A 13086-nucleotide genomic window follows, 5' to 3' on the forward strand; every position below is an offset into this window, starting at 1 on the left:
GTCTCTATTTATTATTCATTTGTGTCAAGGTCCAATAGCTGTTTGGCAGTAAAGACTGAGACCAGGACTGCCTTCTTCAAACAGAGTTTTACTTTTAGTGCATAGAACTCTACCAGCAAACTTGTCTCACCTGTTATCCTTTTACTCTTTTGAGCATGGGTACTTGAGTTATTAACTAATAATTAGCAATTGAACTCCTTTAACTGTTTCCTTCCCCAACAGATTCCCCTCTTCTTAAAAAGAAAGTAATCCTTAAGTTTATATAATCGCAAAAGAAAAGTCAATATATACTTTTCATTCAATAAATTCACCTTATTCCCCTCTTTAATAATAAAGAACACATGCATAGATATGTCGGCACAAAAGGAGTATTCTTTTCCTTTCCTAGAGAAAAAGACACCCCTCTTTGAGGATCTCTGATAACTTCGTGGAGCTCGCTCCCCTTTTGGTGAAGGGGCCAGATAATTGGCAGCTGTTATCAATCCATTTGATCTTGGCAATCTCCTTATTCTCAAGCTTCTATTTTAAGCTGGCAATGTCAATTCACAATCTCTTCTCGTTAACCCACTTCATAGGGTGAACATTTTCCCCAAAGTGACTTATTATCTTTAAGACATTCGATAGGTACCATTCTTGAATACCCTTTCCCATTTAAAACTTCTGCCAGTCTCTTGATATCTACTGCCTCAACAAGGGCGAGACTCTCCGCTGCCAACGTACTTTTTGCAACTCTTTGTATCTTTTTAGATTCCCATGCCAAAGGGCAGCATTTACCTTTTCACCCCCACCATGAGAAATATTATAAATGCTCCTGCACTCGAAAATCCGTCACAGATTTGCATGAGACGCATCACTAAACACAGTCAGTTTAATTTTTCTAAGACCACCCAAAGATGGAAATTTCAAAACACACTGCTCCATTTTTAATTTTGTCAATGTTTTGTTCGCTTTCTTCAATCTTGGGATCGTTCATTTTAATGAACAATATTAAAAACATCAAAACTGACATCCGGCCTTGCTTGTTTGCCGAGCCAATGGAGTTATCCAATTAGACTCCTGAGTTCCTCTTTCTCTGTTTCAGAAGCCACTGTATCTTTCTGAGAGGCCCTACCACAACTAATTGCAATGGGATTCACGTTCTACAAGTAGGATTGATGATGTAAAATGACATGTGATTCGCTCTGCCTGATTTCCAATCCAATGATTTAAATGCACCAGAAGCCTGACTTCCAATTTTAAACTCCATTCTGAGCCCATTAATGACAACCATTTCAAATTCGCTACTACCACCCCACAGAAAATCATTTACATGCATCATAAAAATGCCTGCAAGTTTCCTCTATAGTGCCAATAAAGCATTGCCAGGTCTGCTTCCAACTGAAGAGAGCCCAACTTTAACAAAACTGATCTAACTGAGAAATAGCAAACTCTGGAGGCATCATTTAAACTATAAACATTTATTTAGCTTCGAGTCCCTTCTGCATCTGGCACCTCCTTCGGTGGATAGAGAAAATCTTCCCTAGGAAGAACATGGGCAGATAATATAAAATAAGGGGCAAAGTTTTTAAGGGTGTGCAGGAGCAGAAGGACTTAGGCGAATATGCACATGGGATACAGGGTAATTTGATAAGGTGGATTCAAAATTGGCTCAGTTGTAGGAGACAGAGGGTGATGACAAAAGGCTGCTTTAGTGACTGGAAGCTGGTGTTCAGTGGCGTACCACAGGGACCTGTGCTGGGCCCCTATTATTTGTCATTTATATAAACGACATAGATGACTATGTGGGGGGTTAGGATTAATAAGTTTGCGGATGACACAAAGATTGGCCGGGTGGTTAACAGTGAGGTTGAGTGTCTTGGGCTACAGGAAGACATAGACGGGATGGTCAAATGGGCAGATAAGTGGCAGATGGAATTTAGCCCTGAAAAGTGTGAGGTGATACACTTTGGAAGGAGTAATTTGACAAGGAAGTATTCGATGAATGGCATGACAGTAGGAAGTTCTGAGGAACAAAGGGACCTTGGCATGTGTGTCCATAGATCTCTGAAGGCGGAGGGGCATGTTAGTGGGGTGGTGAAAAAAGCATTTTGGACACTTGCCTTTATCAATTGAGGCATAGATTACAAAAGTAGGGAGATCATGTTGGAGTTGTATAGAACCTTGGTGAGGCCACAACTGGAGCACTGTGTGCAGTTCTGGTCACCACATTATAGGAAGGATGTGATTGCACTGGAGGGAGTGCAGAGGAGATTCACCAGGATGTTGCCTGGGATGAAACATTTAAGTTATGAAGAGAGGTTGGATAGACTTGGGTTGTTTTTGTTGGAGCAGAGAAGACTGAGGGGCGACCTGATCGAGGTGTACAAGATTATGAGGGGCATGGACAGAGTGGATAGGGAGCAGCTGTTCCCCTTAGTTAAAGGGTCAGTCACAAGGGGTCGCAAGTTCAAGGTGAGGGGCAGGAGGTTTAGGGGGGGATGTGAGGAAAAACTTTTTTATCCAGAGGGTGGTGACGGTCTGGAATGCGCTGCCTGGGAGGATGATGGAGGCGGGTTGCTTCACATCCTTTAAAAAGTACCTGGATGAGCACTTGGCACGTCATAACATTCAAGGTTATGGGCCAAGTAGCTGGTAAATGGGATTAGGTAGGTAGGTCAGGTGTTTCTCACATGTCGGTGCAGACTCGATGGGCCAAAGGGCCTCTTCTGCACTGTGATATTCTGTGATTCTCTAATTCTGTGATTCTGTGATATGTGCATAGATCCTTGAAGGTGGCTGAACAGGTGGAGAGAGCAGATATTAAGTATATAGTATCCTGGGCTTTATTAATAGGGGCATACAATACAAGAACAGGGAAGTTACGTTGAATTTATTTAAGACACTCGATAGACCTCAGCTGGAGTATTGTGTACAGCACTGGACGCCACACCATAGGAAGGATGTGAACACATTGGAGAGCGTGTAGAAGAGGTTTGCAAGAATGGTTCCAGCGATGAGACACTTCAGTTATGAAGATAGATTGGAGAGGTTGGGACTGTTCTCCTTGGAAAGAAGAAGGCTGAGAGGAGATTTGATAGAGACGTTCAAAATCATGTGGGGCTGGGCAGAGTAAATGGGGAGAAGCTGTTCCTGCTCATAAAAGGATCGAGGACGAGAGGGCACAGTTTTAAAGTGATTTGCAAAAGAAGCAAAATGTGACATGAGAAAAAACTTTTTCACACAGCAAGTGGTTTGGGTCTGGAATGCTCTGCCTGGAAGTGTGGTGGAGGCAGGTTCAATCTAGGCATTCAAGAGGGCATTAGATGATTACTTGAATAGAAACAATGTGCAACAGTACAGGGAAAAGACAAGGCAATGGAACTTGGTCATAATGCTCATTTGGAGAGCCGGTGCAGACACGATGGGCCAAATGGCCTCCTTCAGGACCATTAAAATTCTGTGAAGTTGATGTCCCTGCAAAAAGGCAGCTTTAATATCAATAGAATAACAGTCCCAAGCATTTGTAGCTAACAGAGTCAAAAACGATCTTCAGAATAACTTTTCCTGCCATAGGTGAATCTACTGTTATATCCTAGTCACCCAATTTTTCTCTCGTGTCACTAACCTGGCTTTAGCCTTATAAATCCCATCAGAAAGCACCATTTCTGTGCATATCCATCTATGAGATAGAGCTGGTTGCCCCCTATCTGGCACCTCTGTGTATATCTCAAATTCTTGCCAACTATGTAGTTCTTGCTGTTTGGCATCCTTTATTAATTTATCGTCTAATTTGTTTGAAGCTACTAAGTCTTCTCGATCACATGGGCTTCTGCTCCTTGTAGCATTACCAGTCTGTGCCCTATTCCTTGACCCTGTTAAGCTATGCTCTCTGTCTTGCCTTCTATCATGCTCTGGACTGTTACTGTTTGATCTGCCTCTCCCATTTATAGACGTTCTTTCAACAGTTCACAATCTCTTTCTAGAGGCATGTTCACTCCCAGACCCACTGTCTAAACTGATACTGCGTTTCCATGCCTTCCATTTTTATACTTCATGTTCCCAATCCATAGGCCTAACTTCCTGTCCTTTATCTCATACATTTAACCAGTTTTTATATTTTCCAGTGGCCTTCCCTGCTCTACCTACAATCGCCGCATCCCTCCATTGACTGGTCCCTTTAGTGCCAGCTTTTGGCAGTTGTCCTCTGGACAAATCACCTCATCTTGTTTGTCTGAATGACTGTGCTCATCTTCAGCTACCCTGTCAACTTCAGCTACTTGGTCCTCACAATCATGCAACATATGGGTATGAGAAGTACGTGGTCCCTTGTCCCTTCCTACAACACTTCCAAAACCCGCAAATTTGTAGTCTGCGCCAACTAACTTTGTTGAGTGCACCTAAATAGTCTGGTTCCCATGTTGTAAAATGGCTATTTTACAATCTTTACCTATAATCTTTCCCAGGCCTTTCCCTCATTAAGTCCTTCTCTTTTATAGTATACCATGTCTCCCTGATTGAAAGTAGTTTCCGATGGCCGTGCATTTTCTTAGAGCTCGCCGAGTTCTTTCTGAAACTTTGGCTTTAAGGAATGCTAGTCTGCTCACGTGTAGCGCATTTAAATGCTCTGAAAAGGTAGAGCTGATTGTAGTTCCCTCCCAAGCTGAGGGGTGATCACTCAGGATTGAAGGAATTCTTGGGTTTCTACCAAAAGCCAACTGATACGGACTATAGCCCCCAACCATCTGTAGTGAATTCTTGGCACGGACTGCCTATGCTAGAGCAGTTGTTAATTTTACAATTCGATCTATCTGCTAATATTACGAAGCATTTCCTATCACTATGATTCCTTTCAAAAACTCCATTACTAAAGGGCCTTTCTGCTTCTGTATTCATAACTATTATATTCATGTTTTCGCACTTATCCCAGAACTTGTCGTTAGCAAATACCCACCCCCATTATCAGTGAGGAATTTCGCTGGTGGTCCCTATCCACTTCTCCATTACCTGATCCACAATTTTTTTTTACTGTATATGATTGTCAACTGGCTAAACTTTGTCGCCAAATCTACAAAATGTAAAATAAAAGTGTTCTTTCCCTTATCTCACACCTTTAAATCCATCGCTACAACTTCATTGAAATCCCTCGCTGAGGGTAGACTCACTATCGGCCGTGATGATGTCCCTCTATATTTCTTACATTTATCACATCTATCGCTTATCTCCTCTATAAGGTGTGTACTCTCCATCCCTTTGCAAAGTTTTTAATCTTTGGGAAGAAGGGTGAGCAAACTGCCGATGCAATTTTAACACAATTACCTTTTTGTCCCGTAAATTCTTATCCCCTGATGCTAATAGCACTTCTTTAATCTCTTTAGTAGAAAAGTGTTAGGTTTCATTAAAGGAATACAATAGTGTCCAGATTGCGTAAATTGTAAATCCACAGGTTTTCCAAATACAATGGCCATGTCATTGTCCATGTCCACTTCATTTGCGCATTCTTCATCGATGGTCTGCTCAACAGTAATGGTATATTGCTAGACACTACATCCGTGCTGATGAAATGATTGACTCCAGCTATCTTACAGGGAATCACTACCCTTTTTAAAGATTTTAGGGTATTATCATCTCCAAATCTAAAACTGGTGGAACTCTCAAATTCTTTAACCTTATTCCAGTCCTTGTCATTTAACGAGTGCAGGTAGCATTCTAACCAGTCTATTCCACACACAGTGGGCGTGCATCCGCTACCTAGCACTGCACAGTTGAAGGACTCTGCAACCAAGATATTCATCACCAGACTGAAACTTTTTGTAACTAATACAATGTCCTCTCTTTGGTTAATGTCTCCATCTTCTTCTTCTTCTGCGACTTCTGTCTCATGTTTAATTTCGAACACGTTATATTGTTTAGGTCAGTTCATTGCATAATGGTATTTTGAATCACATCTAAAACACCGATTGACCACACCCTGGGCATTTCTGGGGTTAATTCTTTTGTTGTAATTCCCTAATTCTTTTCTCCTGCCACAATTGTCAAAGGTGTTTCTGTCCTCATTGTTTATAGTTACAAATCTCCTTTTGTACTCATGCCTGTGTTCTGTTTCTAAACAATCTCACCATCCCGTTAACATTGTATCCTCCATTTTCCTGTCTTACCACCCAATGGCTCATTTTCACCCTGAACGCTGCTGGAAAGGAATGTTTTCCAAGGATATTTTTTAAAGAGCTTCTGACATCTATTCTAGCAGCATGTGTCTTTCTGCAAATTTAACTCCTGTCCGAACTAGAAGCCTGTCCATATTCAATGCTCTGGCACAGTCTAGTAACTTAAATGCCAGCACTGATTGGGGAATTTCTAGATGGAATTTTTGCAATCTTGCATATAGTCTACTGAATCCCATTGCGTAATCTTCTATGGAACTTTCCTCCAGCTTTCTAAATACCTCCCTTCATAAGCACTTAATAAGTCATCCTTCTGGTAGGTCTTATCCATAAAATCTAATAATGTTTCCAAACCATCATCACTGTTCAAATGCTCAGGTTCCAACTTCAAAAATACTTTCCATTTTACTTTGCTTCTGTATAGTAATGAAAGTGCCAAGGCTATTCCCTGTTTTTTTCTTCAGCAAGGATGTAACCAGTGTCCACATAGTTACTACATTCTTCTACTGCTAGTAGGGTTCACGCTCAGAAAACATCAGTGGATAATCACACCCAGAAACCCTACATTTTGATTCAGCCATACTCCAAACCACTCTCCTCAAAGTTAACTTTTTTTTTGTAAAAATATACTTTATTCATAAAATATCTTCATTCACATTCCAAACCATTTCAAAAACAACATTACAAGGGTACAATCCAGGTTAAACTTTTACAAAATGTATCACCAGGTGCATCCGTACAAACAATATTACAATCATTTACAGCCTTTCATTTTGATCTGTACAGCCCGAGGGGCTCTAAACAGTTCCCAGTCTCTCGGTGCGCTGTGGTAGAAAGGTCTTAGACAGCGACCCTTCCCCATTGCGCCTTTGCGGCAGCTGCCCCAAGCTTTAGTGCGTCCCTCAGCACGTAGTCCTGGACTTTGGATTGTGCCAGTCCGCAACAATCGGTCGGGGACAACTCTTTGTGCTGGAAGACCAACAAGTTTCGGGCAGACCAAAGCGCGTCTTTCACCGAGTTGATGATCCTCCAGCTGCAGTTGATGTTTGTCTCGGTGTGTGTCCCTGGGAACAGCCCGTAGAGCACAGAGTCCTGTGTCACAGAACTGCTCGGGATGAACCTCGACAGCAACCACTGCATCTCTCTCCAGACTTTCTTTGCAAAGGCACAATCCACAAGGAGGTGAACAACGGTCTCTTCCCCACCACAGCCACCTCGAGGGCAACGTGCAGAGGGGGTGAGCCTCCTGGCGTGTAGGAAGGATCTGACGGGGAGGGCCTTTCTCACCACCAGCCAAGCTACGTCTTGATGCTTGTTGGAAAGTTCTGGCGATGAGGCATTCTGCCAAATGACTTTGACAGTCTGCTCGGGGAACCATCCCACAGGGTCCACCCTCTCCTTTTCCCTCAGGGCCTCTAGGACGTTGCGTGCTGACCACTGCCTGATGGACTTGTGGTCAAAGGTGTTTTTCTGCATAAATTTTTCCACCAGGGACAGGTGGTACGGCACGGTCCAACTACTTGGAGCGTTCCGCGGCAGCGTGGCCAGACCCATCCTTCGCAACACCGGGGACAGGTAGAACCTCAGCACGTAGTGACACTTGGTGTTTGCGTACTGAGGGTCTACGCACCGCTTGATGCAGCCACACACAAAGGTGGCCATCAGTATGAGGGCGATGTTGGGCACGTTTTTTCCCCCTTTATCTAGAGGCTTGTACATCGCGTCCCTGCGGACACGATCCATTTTCGACCTCCAGATAAAGCGGAAGATGGCTCGAGTGATCGCCATCGCGCAGGAGTCTGGAATGGGCCAGACCTGCGCCACGTACAGCAACAGCGAGAGTACCTCACACCTGATGACCAGGTTCTTTCCCGCAATGGAGAGGGAGCGTCGCTCCCACATGCCCAGTTTCCTTTTCACCATAGCCACTCGCTCCTTCCAGTTTCTAACGCATGCCCCGGTCCCTCCGAACCATATCCCCAGCACCTTCAGGCCGTCAGCCCTGACAGTGAAGGGGACAAAGGATCGGTCAGCCCAGTTCCCAAAGAACATGGCCTCGCTCTTCCCACGATTTACCTTGGCTCCCGAGGCCAGTTCGAACTGGTCGCAGATGTGCATCAGTCTGCGCACCGACAGCGGATCCGAGCAGAAGACGGCGACGTCGTCCATGTACAGGGAGGCTTTTACCTGAGTGCCTCCACTGCCTGGGATCGTCACTCCTCTTATGCCCGGATCCTTCCTGATGGACTCGGCAAAGGGTTCTATGCAACACACGAAAAGGACAGGCGAGAGAGGACAGCCCTGCCTGACTCCAGATTTAATCGGAAAGCTATCTGTTTCCCACCCATTGATTGAGACTGAGACTGCGCTCTCCTCAAAGTTTTTTTTTGTAAAAATATACTTTATTCATAAAATATCTTCAATCACATTCCAAACCATTTCAAAAACAACATTACAAGGGTACAATCCAGGTTAAACTTTTACAAAATGTATCACCAGGTTCATCAGTACAAACAATATTACAATCATTTACAGCCTTTCATTTTGATCTGTACAGCCCGAGGGGCTCTAAACAGTTCCCAGTCTCTCGGTGCGCTGTGGTAGAAAGGTCTTAGACAGCGACCCTTCCCCATTGCGCCTTTGCGGCAGCTGCCCCAAGCTTTAGTGCGTCCCTCAGCACGTAGTCCTGGACTTTGGATTGTGCCAGTCCGCAACAATCGGTCGGGGACAACTCTTTGTGCTGGAAGACCAACAAGTTTCGGGCAGACCAAAGCGCGTCTTTCACCGAGTTGATGATCCTCCAGCTGCAGTTGATGTTTGTCTCGGTGTGTGTCCCTGGGAACAGCCCGTAGAGCACAGAGTCCTGTGTCACAGAACTGCTCGGGATGAACCTCGACAGCAACCACTGCATCTCTCTCCAGACTTTCTTTGCAAAGGCACAATCCACAAGGAGGTGAACAACGGTCTCTTCCCCACCACAGCCACCTCGAGGGCAACGTGCAGAGGGGGTGAGCCTCCTGGCGTGTAGGAAGGATCTGACGGGGAGGGCCTTTCTCACCACCAGCCAAGCTACGTCTTGGTGCTTGTTGGAAAGTTCTGGCGATGAGGCATTCTGCCAAATGACTTTGACAGTCTGCTCGGGGAATCATCCCACAGGGTCCACCCTCTCCTTTTCCCTCAGGGCCTCTAGGACGTTACGTGCTGACCACTGCCTGATGGACTTGTGGTCAAAGGTGTTTTTCTGCATAAATTTTTCCACCAGGGACAGGTGGTACGGCACGGTCCAACTACTTGGAGCGTTCCGCGGCAGCGTGGCCAGACCCATCCTTCGCAACACCGGGGACAGGTAGAACCTCAGCACGTAGTGACACTTGGTGTTTGCGTACTGAGGGTCTACGCACCGCTTGATGCAGCCACACACAAAGGTGGCCATCAGTATGAGGGCGATGTTGGGCACGTTTTTTCCCCCTTTATCTAGAGGCTTGTACATCGCGTCCCTGCGGACACGATCCATTTTCGACCTCCAGATAAAGCGGAAGATGGCTCGAGTGATCGCCATCTCGCAGGAGTCTGGAATGGGCCAGACCTGCGCCACGTACAGCAACAGCGAGAGTACCTCACACCTGATGACCAGGTTCTTACCCGCAATGGAGAGTAACTCCAAATTCAGCCTTTTGTCTGCAGAAAGCTTAGTTTTCAGTCTTTTAGTTACAAGCAGTAACCATCCTCTGCTACCACTGTTAAGGTCCAATAGCTATTTGGCAATAAAGACTGAGACCAAGACTGGCTTCTTCAAACAGAGCTTTACCTTCTTTTAAATAACAAGAGTTTTATTTGAATACATTCTAAATTACTTTAAAGGAGAATTTAACAAAGGCATGCAAATTAGGTGCTTGTAGCACATTCGCAAGTCATAAATGGCATCCCAGCCTTTGGAATACTTTGTTGGGAATGTGCACAGAACTTTACCAATAAACTTGCCTCATCCTTTAATACAATCAAATAGCTACTTGGCTGTTAACTAATAATTAACAATTGAACTCCTTTAGCTGTTCCTTCCCTAACAATTTGTTTTAATTCCCCATTCCCCAGCAATGTTCCTTATGAATTCCCCAAAATCTGATTGCCTGTCACCTTTCACTTCATAATAAATTATGTCACTTCAGCCTTTGCATTTACTAGGACAGGGGAGGGGCACATTTCAAAACTTTTCTCACTCAAGGGACCGATGGGTAAATTTCAGAAATTTCAGTTTGGCACAACATTAAACGTGAATTTCTAAAAAAAAAACAGAACTATGATAAGAAACAACTTGCTGAGCAAAAACACCATGAGTAATAAATAAAGATGAGTATTAGGGTATGAAAGGGTGAGAGTGTGTGTGTCCAGCTCACTCCCAGTCTCAGGGTGTTCACTCACTTATCCTCAGCCACTCACTCTCTCCTCTCTCCCCCTTACTCTCTCACTCCCCTCACACACTCTCTCTCCCCTCACACACACTCTTTCACTCCCCTCATACACACTCTTTCACTCCCCTCACACACACTCTCTCACTCCCCTCACACACTCTCTCTCACTCCCCTCACACACTCTCTCTCCCCTCATACATACTCACTCCCCTCACACACTCTCTCCCCTCACACACTCTCTCTCCCCTCATACACACTCACTCCCCTCACACATTCTCTCTCCCCTCACACACTCTCTCTCCCCTCACACACACTCACTCCCCTCACACACACTCACTCCCCTCATACACACTCACTCCCCTCACACACACTCTCTCACTCCCCTCACACACACTCTCTCACTCCCCTCACACACTCTCTCTCCCCTCACACACTCTCTCTCCCCTCACACACACTCACTCCCCTCATACACACTCACTCCCCTCACACACACTCTCTCACTCCCCTCACACACACTCTCTCACTCCCCTCACACACACTCACTCCCCTCACACACTCTCTCTCCCCTCACACTCTCTCTCCCCTCATACACACTCACTCCCTTCACACACACTCACTCCCCTCACACACACTCACTCACTCCCCTCACACACACTCTCTCACTCCCCTCACACACACTCTCTCACTCCCCTCACACACACTCTCTCACTCCCCTCACACACACTCACTCCCCTCACACAGACTCTCTCACTCCCCTCACACACACTCACTCCCCTCACACAGACTCTCTCACTCCCCTCACACACACTCTCTCACTCCTCTCACACACACTCACTCACTCCCCTCACACACACACTCACTTCCCTCACACACACACTCACACTCACTCCCCTCACACACACACTCATTCCCCTCACACACACACTCACTCCCCTCACACACACACTCACTCCCCTCACACACACTCACTCCCCTCACACACACTCACTCCCCTCACACACACTCACTCACCCCCTCACACACACTCACTCCCCTCACACACACACTCACTCCCCTCACACACACTCACCCCCTCACACACACACTCACCCCCCTCACACACACTCACTCCCCTCACACACACTCACCCCCCTCACACACATTCACTCCCCTCACACACATTCACTCCCCTCACACACACTCACCCCCCATCCACACTCTCTCCCCCCTCACACACTCTCCCCACACTCTCCCCACCCTCACACACTCTCCCCCCCTCCACACACTCTCTCTCCCAGTCTCCGTACTGGTGCGCCTGCAGCCCCGCTCCAGCTGCCTCAAACACTGCTCCGGCCCGCCTGGGCCCTGCTCCAGCCCGCCTGGGCCCTGCTCCAGCCCGCCTGGGCCCTGCTCCAGCCCACCTGGGCCCTGCTCCGGCCCGCCTGGGCTCTGCTCCGGCCCGCCTGGGCCCTGCTCCGGCCCACCTGGGCCCTGCTCTGGATGCCTGGGCCCCACTCCCTGGCACTTCCACTCCCTGGGCTGCCACTCCCAGGCACCTCTGCTCCCTAGGCCCACTCCCCAGCCTTACCACTCCCTGGGCATGGCTCCCCCCCTTGGTGCTCCGGCCCTCAAATCTCTGCTCCTCGCCTCCCTAGGCCCAGCTCTTCGGTTCCCCGGGCCCCAGTCGTTGGCTCCCTGGGCCCCACTGATCGACTCCCCAGCCCCCGAACTCACCGCCACTGGTGTTCACTGCTCTTCCAATCACAGATTATTCCTCTCCCACGTTTGCTGCATTGAGCCTATCAGCAACAAACACAGGAGGGAAGCAGCCTGTGATTGGAGGAGCAAGTCTATGTAAATCTTCCATTCAGACTTACCCCTTTGACTGGCATTTTGAAAATTGGTTCTGGGGGCTGCACAGATCACAGGACCACATCGGGCCCATGGGCTGCACATTGGACAAGCCTGAACCAGGACCTTCTAACTCAACTTTCTCCTTGTCGAACTTATTTTCAAAATAGCGTAAAAACTCGAACACACCGAATCTTCTTACTTTAACTTCCAAGATCTAATTTTCACATCAGTATAGTACTGTTAGCAGTTAAATACAATTAATCATTCTTATGACCTGTTTATTTCACAAATGCCTTAAACTCTCTTATGTTGCCGAATGCGCTTTTTTCAATTGCTGTCCTCCACTTTACATCTTTGGCTAAATGGCTAAATTAACAAGTCAATAATTTTATCTTTTTTCTTTTCCCAGGAGATTACCTAAAGTGTTTAATTTCACTGTTGTGTTTTGTACACAAATTTTGACATTGTATTGGCCCCACATCATTTATGACTTATTTTTGCACTTTTAGAAAATTCTATCCCTAAGATCTACATAGGTTACATCGGTGCATGCAGATAATCTTACTGGAATTAGCTCCTCTGATTTCAGATAGCTGTTATGGCATTACCTACAGGTTTGCATTAACAACTTCCTTCTCAGCTAGCTTGGCCAATTCAGTCTGATAAAACAAAAGCTATTTGTGATCAACAGGAAATAAAGAAAA

The sequence above is a fragment of the Cetorhinus maximus genome, chromosome 4, assembly GCF_964194155.1.
Source record: "Cetorhinus maximus chromosome 4, sCetMax3.hap1.1, whole genome shotgun sequence".
Classification (NCBI taxonomy): Eukaryota; Metazoa; Chordata; class Chondrichthyes; order Lamniformes; family Cetorhinidae; genus Cetorhinus; species Cetorhinus maximus.